At 37.0% G+C, this 16,692-nt stretch overlaps 1 long non-coding RNA gene across 1 annotated transcript in view; it reads left to right on the top strand.

Moving 5' to 3' along the window:
- The first annotated feature begins 1,674 nt into the window (after window positions 1-1,674).
- LOC135312861 (uncharacterized) overlaps window positions 1,675-16,692 on the top strand; it is a 53,786-nt gene continuing 38,768 nt past the window's right edge. Inside the window, exons 1-2 of the long non-coding RNA XR_010372480.1 lie at window positions 1,675-1,840; window positions 10,369-10,601. This is a non-coding gene — a long non-coding RNA (uncharacterized LOC135312861). The remainder of the gene's footprint in view (window positions 1,841-10,368; window positions 10,602-16,692) is intronic.

The raw sequence follows: 16,692 nt of genomic DNA, 5'->3' as shown, positions 1-16,692 counted from the left end.
GAAAAAAATTTATGCTGTTTTCCCCCTAATATTAGTCAGAGTATAATTGAGACAGGCAAAAAGAAACATTCAAATAATTTGAAGTGAGCATACAAAAAACTCTGCTGATTGTCTAACCACAATCTAGGAAAGATATTATCAAATACAATAATCAGCAGAACCTTCTGTTTCAGAGAAAGACTCTATATTAGTAAGTTTGTGCTTCCTGCACAGCACCTGAGCACCAACCAATCAGTGGTGACTTTATCTTTCTCATACCTTTGTGACGGACCTTTTACTGGGAGAACTGAAGTGCTGGCTTGACCAGGGTCACAATAAAGGCTTTGCTGATATTTTAATATCATCACCATCTGTAATTCTATGTATGCAACTTTTGTTTGCAGTATTTCATTATTCCTGAAATAACATGCTCAAAGTGAGCAAGGTGACAAAGCTACAGTAACAGATATATGCCCGTAGTTTGCATAAGAACTTGGACGTCCACTTATATGTTGCCTGTATAGGAGGAGGTTGTGACAAGCCTTGAATAAAGGGAGAGGTGAAGGGAAAGTACATACTCTAAGTGCTTACAATATTTTCAAGTCTTCCCAGAGAAGGCTGGGCTGAGTGGCTTCGAAGTAGCTTTAACATAGCACTTGGCCAGCAAGAGCATTTGTGCATCTTCAGTAGGTCCATAGCCTCTTAAACTGGAAGATATAGCCTCTTCCAATCAGATGTCTTGTGAATGGTGAGCTGTTTGATTTTCTGAACCTGCCGTAGGGGCAACAGGCAGGCAGACCTATGATCAGAAAGGCTTAATAAATATTCTAGGAATATATATTCCAAAAGGTACAGACTCAGTAAGAAGATAAAACAGTACAGTCATTTTTCATAATGTTAAAAAGTCTTGTTCAAAGACTTTCTCATTAAAAATTAAATATCTTTTGGTGCAGCAATAGAAGGTAAATAGGAAATGCATTCAGAGACCTGACAGACACTTATGCTGAATAACAACCAGAAAAACATGCTGTGGTCTTTGAAGGAGACATAGAGCACAACTAAACAAGGAAAAATACAGAAAAGAATAGGTAAAATTAAAAAAAAGCAAGCAAAATGAGGAGGAGTGTCAATGATGTGACAGGTAGCATGAGTACAGGCTTTTTCTGTTATTAAGGTGAACAGGAAGACATAAGAAATTCAAATGCTTTGCAAGCATAGGCTGACACAGGGGAACAATGGGATGAAGGGAAGACTTGCTTACATGGAGAAAGAAGTGGCTAATTTAAAAGAGTAGCTAACAAAATTACGTGGAAATAATCTAGTGTTCTATCTCAGCATTTTTGTCTCTGGCTAGCGTAGTCCACACAGAGGAGAGAATGAGAAAAGACAAAGACATGAATTAAATCTTCTACTCAGGAACAAAATCCACCCTCATAAATATAGGAGCTTTCACTGAGATGAAAAGACATATAAAATGCTGGGAATGATCTAGAACAGGTAGTGAAGAGCAAGATCTCTGAGAACAAACCTATCCCAAGTGTGAACACGTCATTTCCCTCTTGCGGACTTCTCAAAAACATGTCATGGGGTTTTGGAAGAGATCCCCACTTCTTCATGGCAAAATGTTTGAAACTCAAAAGTCTTCTGAAAGTGTTAAAATATACATTAACAGATATAATTTTATTTGCAGATTTGCAGTGTCAAGGACAGAGTAGCTGCAGAGGAAACTTAAAAATGAAGTTGATTCAAAGACCCTCCCAAACTGAGCAAGAACACCAAAAAACCTTCAAAAGCAACATTTGCTGAGACAGCAGGAATCAAATTCTTCCAGAAATTAAATGCTTCTTTGCTCCCACTACAGGTTTGATTTTTTGCCTGTCTTTTTTCTTTTTTTTTTTTTTGGAAGGCTGTTTTTGAACCACAGTCCCCAGATGGTAAGAAAATGTCTTCTGATTTCCAGCCTAAATTTATTCGTAATCAGTTTATAGTCATTTGTCCTTGTGCCAGCACTGTCCTTTTGTTTTATTAGTATATCTATATTATGTAGCTATTTGTAGATTAAATTATTTAGTATTACAAAAGATAATATCAATTTTTAAGAGAAATCACCAGTGGAGATTATGAAGATAAAATTCATTGTTGAAACAGCTGTTTGATTACAAAGTTATAGCCTAAAAAGCTTATAAATACAATAAGATGTGTTTTCACATCACTTCAGGGGAAAATAACACGTTGTATCTTTTTATTACTTCTTTTTATGATATTCAGTAATGAAATACAGTTAAAATAAATTTCAGTAAAACAGATCTTGATTTGAGAAAAAAGCAGACTAGGTGGAGTCATTGTTGGTTCATTAAAGGCAGGAGCCTATTCTTCAAACTTGGTACAAGTGATGTGATGACATTCTCTTTCAGACCTGACTAATTACTTGGTCACAATTGGTAGCAGTATAACAATTCACTGGCAACTGCATAACAACCAGCTATTTTGGAAGCAGATTTGGACAAATGGATGTTTGAGGGAGGGAAGTTGAAAGTGTTGGGCTGAAGGAATAAAGAGTGTCCAGGGCTATGCAAACATATTGTAGAGATTATATTGCTAGGTTGTAAGCCCTTCTGAGCAGTGATAGTCCCTATGCAGGTGCCTGTGAGTATTAACAGTCCTCGATGCATTACTGCATAAAACCCAACACTAATAATGGTTTCTAGATTTTCTCTCTTTCTTGCGTGAAGGAAGAATGCAGAGTAAACTGCTGTCTGTCAGAACCTCTATGAATAATTACAGGGATTCCCCTGCAGCGCTTTCCCTTCTGTACAGGACAGACTGAAGATGTGTGAAGCAGAATATCAGAAATCACATTTCTTGGCTGAATGAAACTTCAGATTTACCTTCCTATTCCTATTATTAACTACCTGCAGCCCCTCCAGCAACATCTTGTATCCACAACTGGACATCTCATTCTCTACCCTGTATATGCTTAAGTATTGGTACTCTGTCAATGCTGAGCTGCTGCTTCCTTTCTCTCTATCCCTGTTTTTCCTCCTGTATATTCTGGCAGCACAGGCCCCTTCTTTATTAACCTTTTCCACCTGAATAAGCCAGAACAACACATGACTCCTGGCCTGAAGAAATGCAGACAAGTGAGTAGGCTGTCTGTCTATTTGCACTGCCTTTCTACATGATGTTTCTCCTATTCCTCAGTGGACACAAGGTACTGGAGATGTATCAAAGATGAGGAGAGTGTGTCTGCCTGCCTGCTCACCCTATATAGCTCTGGGAGACAAGTAGGGTGGATATGAGAGCGTAGCAGTTTGCGGCCACACCAGTGAGTCTCCCACAAATAGGGTGAGAGGTAAATGGTGGGTATAACTGCTTGTATTTCAGCTGATCATAAATGCCAACAGGATATAGTAGCCCAAAGGATAAACTGAACTCAAAAGTACTTGTAGTTACTCTGAAGCATGCACTATAAAAAAAATCAGAAGCAAGACATTCATTGAAGTTCTGGCTTTCATGCACTTGTGTTTGGCATTGTTATTTTAATCTCCTGACCCCATTCTGTGTTTCTGTACTGTTTGTCTTCTCTGGAAATATTTAACTTGCTAGGTTAAAATTAGTCTTGTGTTATGGAGATACTGTGCTAGGCTACTGGGATTTTCCCCTCTAAAGCTAACCTGATCCTAACTCTGTGCCTTTCGTATGTCTAAACAAATACACTTGGTAGCCTGCCAGCTCATGGTGGCAATAGAAACTTCAGATGAATGTGAGAAAAATTTATAGACCACTCAATGCACTTTATCCGTGGCAATTTTTTTTTCAGGTATAAAAAACCTTTTGGGCTTAATCCTGAAAATGCCTTTCAAAAGGCCCAACTGCTGAGGAGCTGTCTCTTCAAAGCATTCTCTCCTTCACGCCTGTGAGCCTCCAGTGCATTCCACAGAGAGGCTGTTAACATTCATTTTTTTCCATTACTGCCACATAACCTGTAAATTGTTATGTTTGGGTTTTTTTCCCCCCAAAGGGAGGTGGAAAAAAAAGGGGGGGCTGAAAACCCCCCTTCTGCACATTAACTCTTTACCTGCCTACTCTTCATTCACCATCTCCATCTTCCTCTGGGTCCATCCCATGTTTCTGCAGCCTGGACTGGCCACAGAGTAATTTCTCAGGAAGAATGTTGGAGTAATTCCACATTTTAGCCTAAATAAACTCTACCTGCTCTACGTGGTACTTGGAAGATATTTTCCACTGAAAGGCAATGACAAATTAATTCTATCTAATGATAATTTATTTATAAAACAACTTTGGAAATTAACACAAAAGTAACCTCTATCTTCTGTGAGATCACATTTTGAGAAATATGTGATGGTATCCTATTTACACAGTAATTAAACATGATTGTCCTTATCTTCTACAGCCCCTGGGAAAAGGCTACTTCTACAATGATTCCCTTGTCTTATGACAAGTTTAGGTAGTCCTGGAAACCTCTTGGTAAATTGGCCATTCATATCTATTTTCAGTCCCTTAACATTAATACTGAAATTAAGTAATGATTATTTAGGTGGGGAAGAACCACTAACAATAAGCAATCCTATTCTTCCTTGATATACAGCTCCTGATCTTCAGTAAGAATTAGGAATATTAATGTTCAAATGCTAACTTTTCTAAAGAAAAGACATTTTTTTCTGGAAAAGTCATACTCTTACAGATTAAGTTTGTCCACATGTGTGCAAGTATTGGAACCTTTTTAATTCTATACTTTTTCTATACAGTGGATCTTAAATATGAGTTTAATTTAATTGATTTCTGGATAATGAAGAACAGTACAAATAAAATCCATATAAATCTGCTTTATACCAACAACACCTTATGCTAATTCTGTCTTGAGTTTTCTATTTTTATTTACAATAAAAGAAATACATTTAATAATAATATATAGACTATGTGAACTGCCATTAACATGTATATTTTACATACTAGCTCCTCTTACAGCACAAACAGATTATTTTGCAGATGTACACAGCCTTTAAAATAGCTGAGAAAATCAAACTGATGCTTGAGACTGCATACTTTTATTACATAGAAAACAGAAAAAAATGTTCAGTATTTATGTCAGTCTTCCTAGAAAATATTCAAATGGCCTAAAAGCAAAAGTTGTTACTTATGAAGCAATAAGGTGAGATTCTCTTCTTATGCCCCCTGTTCTAATCGTCTCTGTTTGTTACAAGCATTTCTTATTCCTGCCACCATATTGGACTGATCTGGCAATTTCCTGCTCTTGGGCTGAACGCTTAATCAAACAAGTGATGCCACTAGAGCCGGTGGGTATGCTGGAAAGAAATTATTTTTGTCAGAGTACATGTTCACAGGACTGGCTCTAGGATGCTCAGTAGCAAGGCAAAGATATTAAATGTAATCAGTATAGTGAAGAGTTTCAAGAGCCCGCATGACCTTCGTTTGGAGGTGTACAATTTCAGAAAGTGATGTTTGATATCTAGAGATCTTAATCGCCATCCATTTGTTTCCTCAGCTGGTACCTTGGAGATGCCATTCCTAGGCAGATCAGCCCCTTAGAAACTTAAAATTTTCAGTCCCATGCTTGTCCATAGTTCCCTCCTAGGTTCATTCACTGGTGCTAGCTGTGCTTAAACACCATTAAAATGAGTACAGCTAGGTAGGAAATATCTAAATAGTGATAGAGGTGGGGCTGCTTAATAATTTTCTGGTGCTGAGCACAGGAATGTAAATCTACAGTGTAGAGGCATAGCGCTGAGGCCATGCACAAAGGCCCTGTCTGTCCAAGCTTGGAGTACAGGGCTACTCCTGCCCCAGAATTCCTACATTAAAAGCAAACAAAAAAAGTACATATTTAGATCTCTAGAATGCTTGCTTACTTCAAGTTTCATGAGAGACTACAACCAGAAGAGACTTAAATAAATCAGGAAAGCTGGTGGGAAGGCAAGCAGAGCGGAATGCACACACCTCTGGTTCTCATTAATGATATCTCCAGGCCAAGATTTGAGAAGGATGATGAGAAAGAGTAGTTCTTTTCCCTTTTTCCTCAGAAACAAGCTCATCATTATAGTAACACACCTGATCTCAGCCATCCAAAAAGAAAATCCTGAGGTCACCAGATTCACCCATGGGACACTGAGTAAATTGAATGGAGTAGAAATTTCATTTTGATCAACTAGAGTTGTCATGCTTTTTTAAAATTAAGAGATATGCAACCAGGATCTATTGCTTGATGTATTATTGGCAGGAAGTCTAAAACTATTGGCACATATTATCTAGTAGCAATGAACATTAAAAACTAAAGCCTGTCTTTTAAAAAGTCATCAGGAAGATAAGGTTCTGAGTCTTATAGAAATAAAATATTTTCTCATGTAATATTTTGTGGAGCTACAGTAGATCTTCTTTGATGAAACTATTTGCAAAACTTTCAAGAACATGTGGATTTTGAGAAGTTTTTGCCAATGAGAGAAAGGCCAGTTGAGTGTGTTATCAGATTCTGTTTTTCTAGACGGGGAGTTACGGTAGCTCTAGCACTCTATTTTTTATTTGTCCCATGTGGCCCTGTCTAGACTTTATGAATATGGGATTTTGTGGCAAGAACATTCCTTTAAACATCCTCTTTTTGTACTATTTTGCTACAAGCTGTGGAAAAAACTTATTCTGAGATTTTTGTGGACAAATTATTTTTCTTGTGTTATATTGGTTACCTGTTGTAGCAACGATGATTTTCCAAATGTTGTGAGCTCAAAGGCATTAATATATCTTATTTATATTAGGCTATCAAGTGGATTAAAAACATAGGCACCGTGTATAAGCACCACATGAGAGTATTTCTGTAAACAGAAATGAAAAGAATTGCAGTTGACTTTGGGATTCCCTTGGATGTGCCCTCTTGAGATACATTGTCAGAGCAGTGGTGTTGCCAGCAAGAGTATAAGATAGGTTCTCCTGCTGAATCAAAATCCACACAGAAAGTTCATGTATCACCTGTGTCTAATGCTCAAGTTATGAGAAGATCCAAGTTAAAGAACCCCATTAATTAAACATTTCCTTACCCGTCAGCTCAATTTTGCAGAAATAGCCATAAACAGGAACATTATTTATCTATTAATTTATTTTAGAATCAGGAAAATATTTTAGAGATGTTCAAACATTCTTTCAGGTTGGAGAAAACTTAAAGTACTATGCGAGAACATAAGGAATTATATGAAAACTTGAAAACTTAAGAAATTAAAGTTAACAGGAAACAGAAATTTAGATCTGATTTTATTGTTATCTGAGCTGAATAATATGTGACATGTAAGTGCTATTAAAAACTGATCATTGAAGAGATTTTAACATTCATTCAGTTCCAGCTAGTTGTGGCAGCAATTTAGTCACTATATTTCTTGGATCACTTATTACATGATACTGACCTCTATCGTATTTCCCAGTAGCTTAACATCAAAATATACTGCTATAATAAATGCAAAGTATGTGTATAAGAAGCATTCTCTAATATTTTCAAGGTTTCTATAAACTTCACAGAGTGAAGAGGGTCCTTGCACAGCTATTTATAGAGGAGACTCTGCTCTTTCTACCATGACTTATCTACACTGAATCAACCCAGAAGGTTAGGGCAACAAGATGTATTAAAAGAAGCAATCACTTGATTTCTGATTGTAAATGGGTTTCGTATTTGAAACTGCAGACAGTATGAAACTCTCCACTTCCAAAGGAAAAAGGTATTAACTTGATGAGGCTGACCAAAGAAGAAATTAAAGCAAAATAATTATTATTATAAAACCAAGATGGACACTTAGAGTGTTCCCACTGCTACAGTGCAGTTGGTACTTAAGAGATTCAGTGGATAGAGCACATGGTTGGAAAGCAGTGACAAATTCTGGATTTTTATCATAACGTTTATCCTGGAGAATTTTTTAAATGTTTAATTAATGACACATTAGAAAAGCTTGATATGTTAATAAAACATCAACATTTTGCACTGAAGTACATTAGGTGCCTTAAACTGCCAAACAAACAGTGACTATTCTGCATGGCAACTGTGTGACATGTTGGTTGTTTAATCATTAAGAGCTAGGCAAATACTGTAAAATATCTTTTGTGCAATTTTGATTGAGTTCCACATCCATTTTCTATTCCTTCTGCGCTTGCTTTCCACAAAAGCTAGAGCAAACAGGCTTTATTTGAAGAATTTTACACAATAGGTGACATTTATTCCTGTACAGAGGAAACACAGAAGCAGCATATCTGAGTGCAAAACTGATTCAAAAAATAGCTTTTGCATTATTAGGGATTTACTGTAAGCACTTGAGAGACTGCAGTCTCTTCTCCAACTGGATTAACACTGCCTGCTACAGTGCGGGTTTGATGTCTCAAGATACAAGAGTAGCTTCAGCGATGTGGACCGCTCCCAGAGATGGACAACAGCTGCATCCAACCTTCCCACTGAAAATGAATGGGTGACTTCTGCAGACAAGGAGGTAGCAATGCCATGCATTGGCTGTTAACAGCGGCTTCACACATTTTTTCAGTGTCGCAACGGCAGTGGATATGAGGAAATTTGCGGTCCAAGAGAATGAGGACATGTTGAGTAACAAAACATGGGCAAATGAAAGTGATATACTTCTGTGGGTTTTGGGGGGGTTTCCCTTCTCAAGCTCACAGGAGTCTTATATGCAGAGACTTCACAATGCAGTGAAGGAAAAATTAACTTCAGCTCTGTTTTCAGGAAATATATTCAATAGCATGCTAATTTTGGTGGCTATGAATCCCTGAAAAGCTATGTGGCTGAAGAGGACAAGAATTTAAGTGTTCTAAAATTCCTTAATCTTCTTTATCTACTGCAGCTCCCCAAGAGGTTCAAAACCTATTAGAAACCATGATCAGAGACCCGAAAAAATACACTGAATAATCTGAACTCTTACACTTTAATTCATGAAGCTCAGCATTCTATTGTGATAGACAAATCTCTGACAGAAGCCGTTTGCAATCCATCTAAAGCAATAAAGCAAATAAATTCAGGGAAATCTAGATCTACTTTTGCACATTCTGCAAGCAGAAAAAGCTAGGCTGGATGAATACATTGCTAATTGTGAATTATTCATCTCACTCTAGCAATCAGTAACATCCACATTAAACATTAAAGACCTAGATTCACAAGGAGAGTTTAGGCACATAAATACCTCTTCAGGCAGCCAGGGTTGACATTTAAATGCTAGTGGTATTCAACACCTACCCTCCTCCCCCTCGCCTTTTCATAGGTGCTTAAAACTGCATACATACTCAAGTTTCTGTTGAAAGGCATCAGAATAACTTCCAAAATTTCTGCAGCAAGGAGCTTGTAGATACCTGTTTTATTGCTTTTCCATGTCAAAGTTCACATGATAATACTCTCTCTTATCATACTTCTGGTATCCAATTTTTCATCTCACAAAAAATACACTCTGGAACTCTTTCCCTAAAATATTGTATCATTAGCTTCAGGCCTGAAAGCTGAGTTTCTGTATTCCTACCTGAGTACTAACATAAGGTGCAGAGTCAGTCTCCAACATCAGTGGTCTGATAAATATTTTGATATTACACAGACACACACACACAAAATTGAGCTTCAAGAAGAGAAATTAATTACATTTTGCTAGAATACTTAATATCAATACCAAAAATATTCATTTTATGACTATATGATGATTTTGTGACTCATAATGATAACAATTCTGATCCCTTTTCTGAGTTTTAACCCTGAGCTTTGTACCTCTGCTTGGTTTGCAGGGAGTGCTGGCTAATAGCATGGTGATTAGTGATTCCTACTTAATCATTTTAGATTTGGTTCAAGCTCCACTAGAAACAAAAAGGCTGGGGCTTCATATCTCTCCTCCAGGGTGAGCAGTAATCCTCTGGCAGTTCTCTTTGGGAATGACTTGACTTCCTCAGTTATTGAAGAGAAGTCTCAAGTTCCCAGATTTAGAAGAGGGTTAATGGCTATACACAAAGGAGACTGTGACTTCATAGTAGCTCAGGACTGATCTTCTGTATCTCTTTTTGGGTGGTGCTAAAGCCCACAAATATACAAAAACTTCTTTAGATCAAATATGGAATTTATACTATCTTTTGATATCCTTTCTCTGAAATAAAGCTGCGCTTGCTCAATCTCTTTCTTATTTACCCTTCTGCCCCTTTTCTAGGGTTGGGTTTTTCCCCTCAAATCTTTTCAATGTGAATAAAAAAATTCTTCTCGCTGATTAAATGCAACTGACTTTTTGGGGATGTTAGGTATAAGAATATGATGACGCTTGTTAAGATCATTTCGACATTACATATAAAGGATCTGTACCTATGTCATCTAATCAAACTCTCTCTCTTTGGTTTATTTTTCAGACAAGAAGCCCAGTATTGAACTTCATGGAAACTGGACTTTCCTCAGAAATTTTTCTTCCTCTTCTCCTTTTGTCAATTTGGCCTCAAGTCACCACTTAAGGCCAATATTAGTTCAGCATGGGTCAGATCCCCATTGTGTCAACATGTCTGACAGATGCCTTAAAGGAAATGGTGGAAGACAAAAGCTCTTCAGTTGTTTAAACTTACGCTGCATAAACTACTTCAGATTATAGGTATGTGAAAAGTCTCAATCACAGATATTTACATGACTCAAATGGTTAAGTTCCATACTAAATGTTTGAATTATGATAAACATCTGATATAAAGCTGAAAAAAGGCAGAAAATACAACGTAAAGTCAACAGTCCTCATTTAGCTTGTGTTGTCCTACAGTGGGGTGAGAAGGCTGGGATGGGGAAAGGGAAGAGTAAGAGAAAAGTATGATGTGACCCAAACCTTGAACTCCCTTTGAATTTTAGCACTTCTAGCATAAATGTGTGAAAGAAATATTTAGTCACATTTGTTTGGACTTTAAAAATATTTCACACAAAAGTTTTTTTTTTAATGTAGGAATGTTTTCTAGTGAATGCTTGTATGTGGTCTTTTAGCAAATAAAGCCTTTAAATTGAAACACACATTATCGTGTCTGACTGGAGCAACCTGCAGACTTTCCAGTTTTCTGAATAAAACCTTTTATTTATGTATTTGTAGTCATTTTGTTGAAGCAAGAGACTAAAAGGTAGATCCACTTTGTTAGAAAGCATAGCAATGTTGTGAACAAAATCCTTCTAACAAATTAATCTGCAATATTTGCTACAGATGCGCAGTAACTGATTGTTAATTTGCAGGATCTCTGTCACTGTAGAAATAATTAATAATATCACATGAATTGGACCATATTTGAACAAATGAGTAACATGCATTTTAATAGACAATGTTGGACTTTTTTCTATTTTTAGTATGTGATTAAAACCTCCAGTTAGGTATTCCCGTTGTAACAGAAAAATTGGGAACAGGAAATTGTCCAGCTTACCAATGGCAAAATACATCTCAGTGGAATAATTATTTTGATATTAAGTCACTTTTATTCTGGAGTGCAATATTCACTGAATAGTTTTTTTGGTAGAGCTTATAGGGAGAGCTTATTCTGCTGTAGTTGTAATAGGCAATTTCCCTGTGCAGACATGCTTAAGGTTGTGCAGAATATGGTATTTGGAAATAATGTTCCATGCCAAGACGTTTCATAGAATATTTATTTTTGCTTGTGTTATAAAGCTCTGAAGATACAGATTTGTGAAAGGGATGAATGCCTACATGCTGATGGGCACTTAACAAATATTAATAGCCTGGCTTTAAAATATGAGACAGCTGTTTCAGCTGGTTTCCACATGTGATTCCAAATATTGCAGTGGGATAGGATCCCTATATATAGTTCAGAAACAGACCTCCAGCTCAAAGAATCTCCTGGAAAAGGACTTGTTTAGTTGGGAAGCAGGCACTTAGGGTGGGCAAGCTGCATTAAAGTTTTCTGCTTTCTGGTCTTTAAGGGAATTGTATCAAGTTCTTGAACTGTAATATCTTAACTGTGAAGGACTGAGGAATTTTCTGAACTTTTCAGGTCATCTCCTATTTTGAGTCATGATATTCCACTGATGTTTAAAATAGGAAAGCATGGATGCTTTGCTCAGAGCATCAGCTCTCGGCTTTTTTAATGTGTTTGAGCAAGAAGCTATGTGTGATGAGGAGAGAAGACAGTCCAGTTTTTTCACCTTGATCAACCACAAGCAGTCCATTTCAGTACAACTTGAGTTGCATGCACCTCCCTGCATGAACTGCTGTGTGCCTGTCCAGTATGACCAATGAAGCTGTGTTTTAATGGATAAAGAGTACAACTATATCTAGAAGGGAACAACTTTGAAAAGTGGGATTTTAGGTTTTAGAGCACCATACTGGTTCCACAACATCTTCCTTTAAGATTCCTTTATTATTCTTTGTAGATTAATTTCATCCATTTGCAAAGTCACAGGTCAGGCATGTTTATATTGTGTGATAGGTATTCTGTGTAGTGCTGAAAATCTGGTCCCCCCTGTTACCTCAACATGGATGCACCAAAGTGTACCAAAGCTTCCTTCCTGCTTGGTCTTAGGTGTCCTTGCATAGAAACCTGGGGTTGTGATAAGAAAGAGGAGAGGGCTGGTATTTACCCCCTTTCACCCACAACAGAGCACTCCCAAACCCCACAGTATAACACTGGCCTTTGTATTCAACAGGACTGTCTATATAGAGAAGCAATGAGGAATAATTGCTTCAAGGAAATATGAGGTCAAATCATGCAAGCAGAAATGATGTTCAATTACTGAAGGCTGGATCTGTCAGTCCCTGCGTCCCCCATTTAGCCTTATGTATTGTCAGAACTTCCTTCTAGATGTGGTTACTTGAGCAAAGGGATAAAAAGGGGGAACTAGTTTCTGGACAATTATTGTCTGTGTCACGTGCTGTTCCAGCCCTGGTACAAAGCTTCCCATTTCTCATACTAGCTATGTGGTAAATGCCACATGGGCAGGCAGTTATAGTGGAATTACTTTGATGCCTGGGTCTAATTAATCGCACCCATAAACGTTGCCTTAACCAAATTCTGCTGCTGACATCATATTATACAAGCACTTTCTAGATCTGCTTTGAGCAACATGACTGACATCTATGATATGGAGATGAACTCTGCAGTTTTTCTGCTGTGGAAAATCAATGATGGATTTGAAATATATGCAGTTATAATTATTTTTTGTCTGTGCTTTTTAAGTCCTTTTTTTCTGAAAACAAGGCCAAGAAGTATATCCTTTCTTTAGAAAGAAAACTGGTGAGATTTTTTCAGTGCCAAATTAAAGCAAATTATAATGCTTTTCATTAAAAGAGGCTTTTGACACAAGTCATGATCATATGGAAATAGATTTAGCTACAGAAAGATATAGTCCATTTTCTGTAATGGTGTTGATATTCTAGGCAAAACCAGGTACACATACACGCACACACACGCACGCACAAAATAGTGTTGAAAAGACTTTTGCGCTGGAGTGGTTAAAAGTCAAGGATAACACAGTGTCAAAAATAATTGTATTGAATAAATTTGAAATAGAATACCTCAAATCAATCAAGCAAATCACGTAGGAAATATATTGCAAAGTTAGAGTGAAGGAATTAGAATGTGATGATGTCAATCAGAAGCTTAAGTATTGCATCTCTTTTTCTCAGCCCTTCTGGAACCAGAAATTACTTGTTTCCAAGATAAGCAACATGTGTCCACGCAAACTCTGCTCACAAGTGTCACCAGTTTGCATGGGCAGCCTTGCAAAATTGGGCCTTGGAGGTATAACAACCACCCAAGCAAGCTGGGAGTTGAAGGGCCTTTTGGCTTCCAAGGCCCAGATAGCTCTGTATGTAATTTACTAAATGTAAACATTTAATGTTTGCAAGCCCTTACAAGCATTAATCAACTCAGCCTTTGCACTGTGGTGGCATGTGCTTGTTTTAAAGGTTTGGAGGGTAGCACAGCTTTTCAACAGGACAAGCTTTGGAAAATCAGATAGCTCAGAGCCAGGGCACTTGTTGAAGCCAGAGGCTTAGGAGTAGCTGCTGCTAGCCAAAGGCTCTTCCCCAGTAAAGACAGTACTGCCAGAAGTGAGTGGAATGTGACTAATCTCGATTCTTTGGAGAAATCATTAAAAACCTTACAGCCTTAATGATCTGTTGATCACTATTTACAGTTGCAATTAATATTTTCATATAAAGGAGTGCTAAGAACTAGTAGGTTTTTTGTTTTAAAATTAATTATTAAGGTTTGTTGAATTATATAAGGGCTACTTCCTTGCCTTTTAAGTAATTCTTCTGCTTTGGTGCGAAATGCATCTCTGGACTTCTACATTCTACCTTTCTCCTTCTCTTTCTATAATATCATTGTTAATTTAAGCCCTTAAACATTCTGTAGGAGTCTGCCTGGAACAACAACCTCCCTTCACACACATACTTTCTTTCTTTTCCCCTGTCTAAAATTTAATTATGTCTTTTTTTAAATAAATCTTTTTACTAGATTCCTCTGAAGCTGTTGATCTATTAAACACAGTTTTTGGCTCATTTTGTGAAAATTACACATAAGTTAAGATTTTGACTAAGACTGTTGTTGCTTGCTAAACTTGCAACATAAGAAAAAATAGTGAAGTGTACTGATCAGCACAAATATACATTTGTTCAATATCTGAAAGGTAAATAATTATGTCGTTGCTACAGATGTACATGTTCTCTGTTCTTTTTGTGTTTATTCACTTAATTGCACCTGCAAAGGCTCAGAATCATTTAATGTATATTACTATTGCTTAATGCTAAATATAGAAAAAAAAAGAGTGTTGAAAGGAAAATGTGTGATCAGCTTCTGTGATGGTATTCACACGTGCTCTTAATCTAGCACTTGCATTTTGTATATTTTGACACAAGAGTTAAGATTCTGAGTCTTTACTTACATGCGTAATCATGTAGGTATGGTGTGTCAAGAGCAAATGTTCTAATTCTTTATAGACTGTGAATTCAAGAACTGAATTAGCGTTTCTGAAAAAAATTGTTAAAACTTTAGAATCGAATTAAGGCCAGCTTAAAATATCTTTACACTGAAGAGCTCAAGAGCTGCAAAAGAAATAGGATGGTGTCCCATTCAAGTGGAGGTGTAAGCACTTGTTCCATAATTAATAAATCTCCAATTGCTGTACATATGAGGGCACCTCTTTGCCTCTAGCTCTTGAAGGGTCCATTGAGTTCAATGGAGATATGCAAATTCACGTTGACCAAGCATCTAGCTCTTAGGGTCATGTAAATTAGATATTAACAACAGCATAAGGCCATTTTGTCCATTTTTCTGCTACGCCAATATTATTACCTACAGCATATCGCCCAATTCAGGATATTAAAATAATGATATTTCTCTTACTTCCTAGGAAAAACTGTTAATTCCAGACTTTAATTATGCTCACAATTGCAGACTATTTCCTTGAGGTGCAAAAACATTTTTAGTTTCCTTTACATTACCTAATTTTTTTCTTTATTTTTTTCCCATAGACAGCTAAATACTTTGTTCCGCTCTGCAGAATTCTCTCTTATTGGCTGAGCAGGCCACTGTGTTTGAGCTGTGGCCTATTAAAATTAGAATAAATGTTTCAAGGCAGAGGAACCTAACAGTACTGTTAGTTGAATGGGAATTTTTCTTATCAGATTATATTGGGTTGTTGTTTTTTGTTTTTTTTTTTTTTTTGTAAATGCTCTACTGTCATAACCTAAATCCTCTTCTACAAACTTAGATTTGTGAAGGAGCACTTGGAGGAGAATGAAGGTTACCTTGGCACAAGATCAAACACTCTGCAAAGTAAATTCTGGTGAAGCACTTCAGCTAAATACTTGGTAGTTTTAGGCACTGGGTTTGAACATTCTTTTCTAGGTTCCTATGTCATTATCTTACATGGACATTCCAGTTTCAAGGTTTTCATGGCCTCTTTTGCACACTTTCTAGACAAAGGCTCTTTTCCCAGCTTATAGAAATGGGAATTCAGAGCTTCAGCTGTCCAAGACTAGCTGTTATCTAAAAGTTCCCAGATTCCCAGTTCACTCTGTCACAGCTCTGGCTTACAGCTCATTGCTTTTTTGACATTTGATGGTGAAAACAGAAGGACCTAGTAACTTTGCGGAGCCACCTACGTTTTAGTTAGTGAAAAGAAAAATCCAGAAAGAAAAGAACTAGACAAAACAGAGGAATACATCAGTTTTCTTAACACACTTGAATATAGATCATTCAGGAATCCAGGAATTTCAGTGTTGTACATACCTTCATATATTCTGACTAGCCTTCTTTGAATAGTAGATTTCCTTCTTACCTTTAACATTTCCTTCCTTTGTTGCCACCTTCCCACTTTCCCACATGCTGATACTTGAAAATTCTCTGTCTGCCAGAAAAAACTCTTCCAATGGTCCTTCTATTCTGCTCAAACTTCTTCCTCTTTTATGCCTCTTAGGCATTTCTGACATAAGGTTTAACTTATTCTAATGTGAACACTTCAGAACATTCAAAACCATAAATCTGAAAGTGACTTTACCCTCTCTGTTAATTATAAAGAGAATCCAGGATGACTAGCTCACATGCAGGTATCTTCATAGCAGCTACCTAAACTTGAGTAGAAGAATTTTGTACCTGGGCTGAGTGTTGATCAGCTGAAATATGTCTGAAAAGTTTTCTCAGTCCTGGTGGATATTTGCTGAGATTAAAGGCAGTGACCAAATTGACCATGTTTGG

This window comes from Phalacrocorax carbo, chromosome 3, assembly GCF_963921805.1.
Source record: "Phalacrocorax carbo chromosome 3, bPhaCar2.1, whole genome shotgun sequence".
NCBI classification, from domain to species: domain Eukaryota; kingdom Metazoa; phylum Chordata; class Aves; order Suliformes; family Phalacrocoracidae; genus Phalacrocorax; species Phalacrocorax carbo.
Note: the sequence above shows the minus strand (reverse complement) of the source record. Positions and strands in the feature narration are given on the sequence as shown.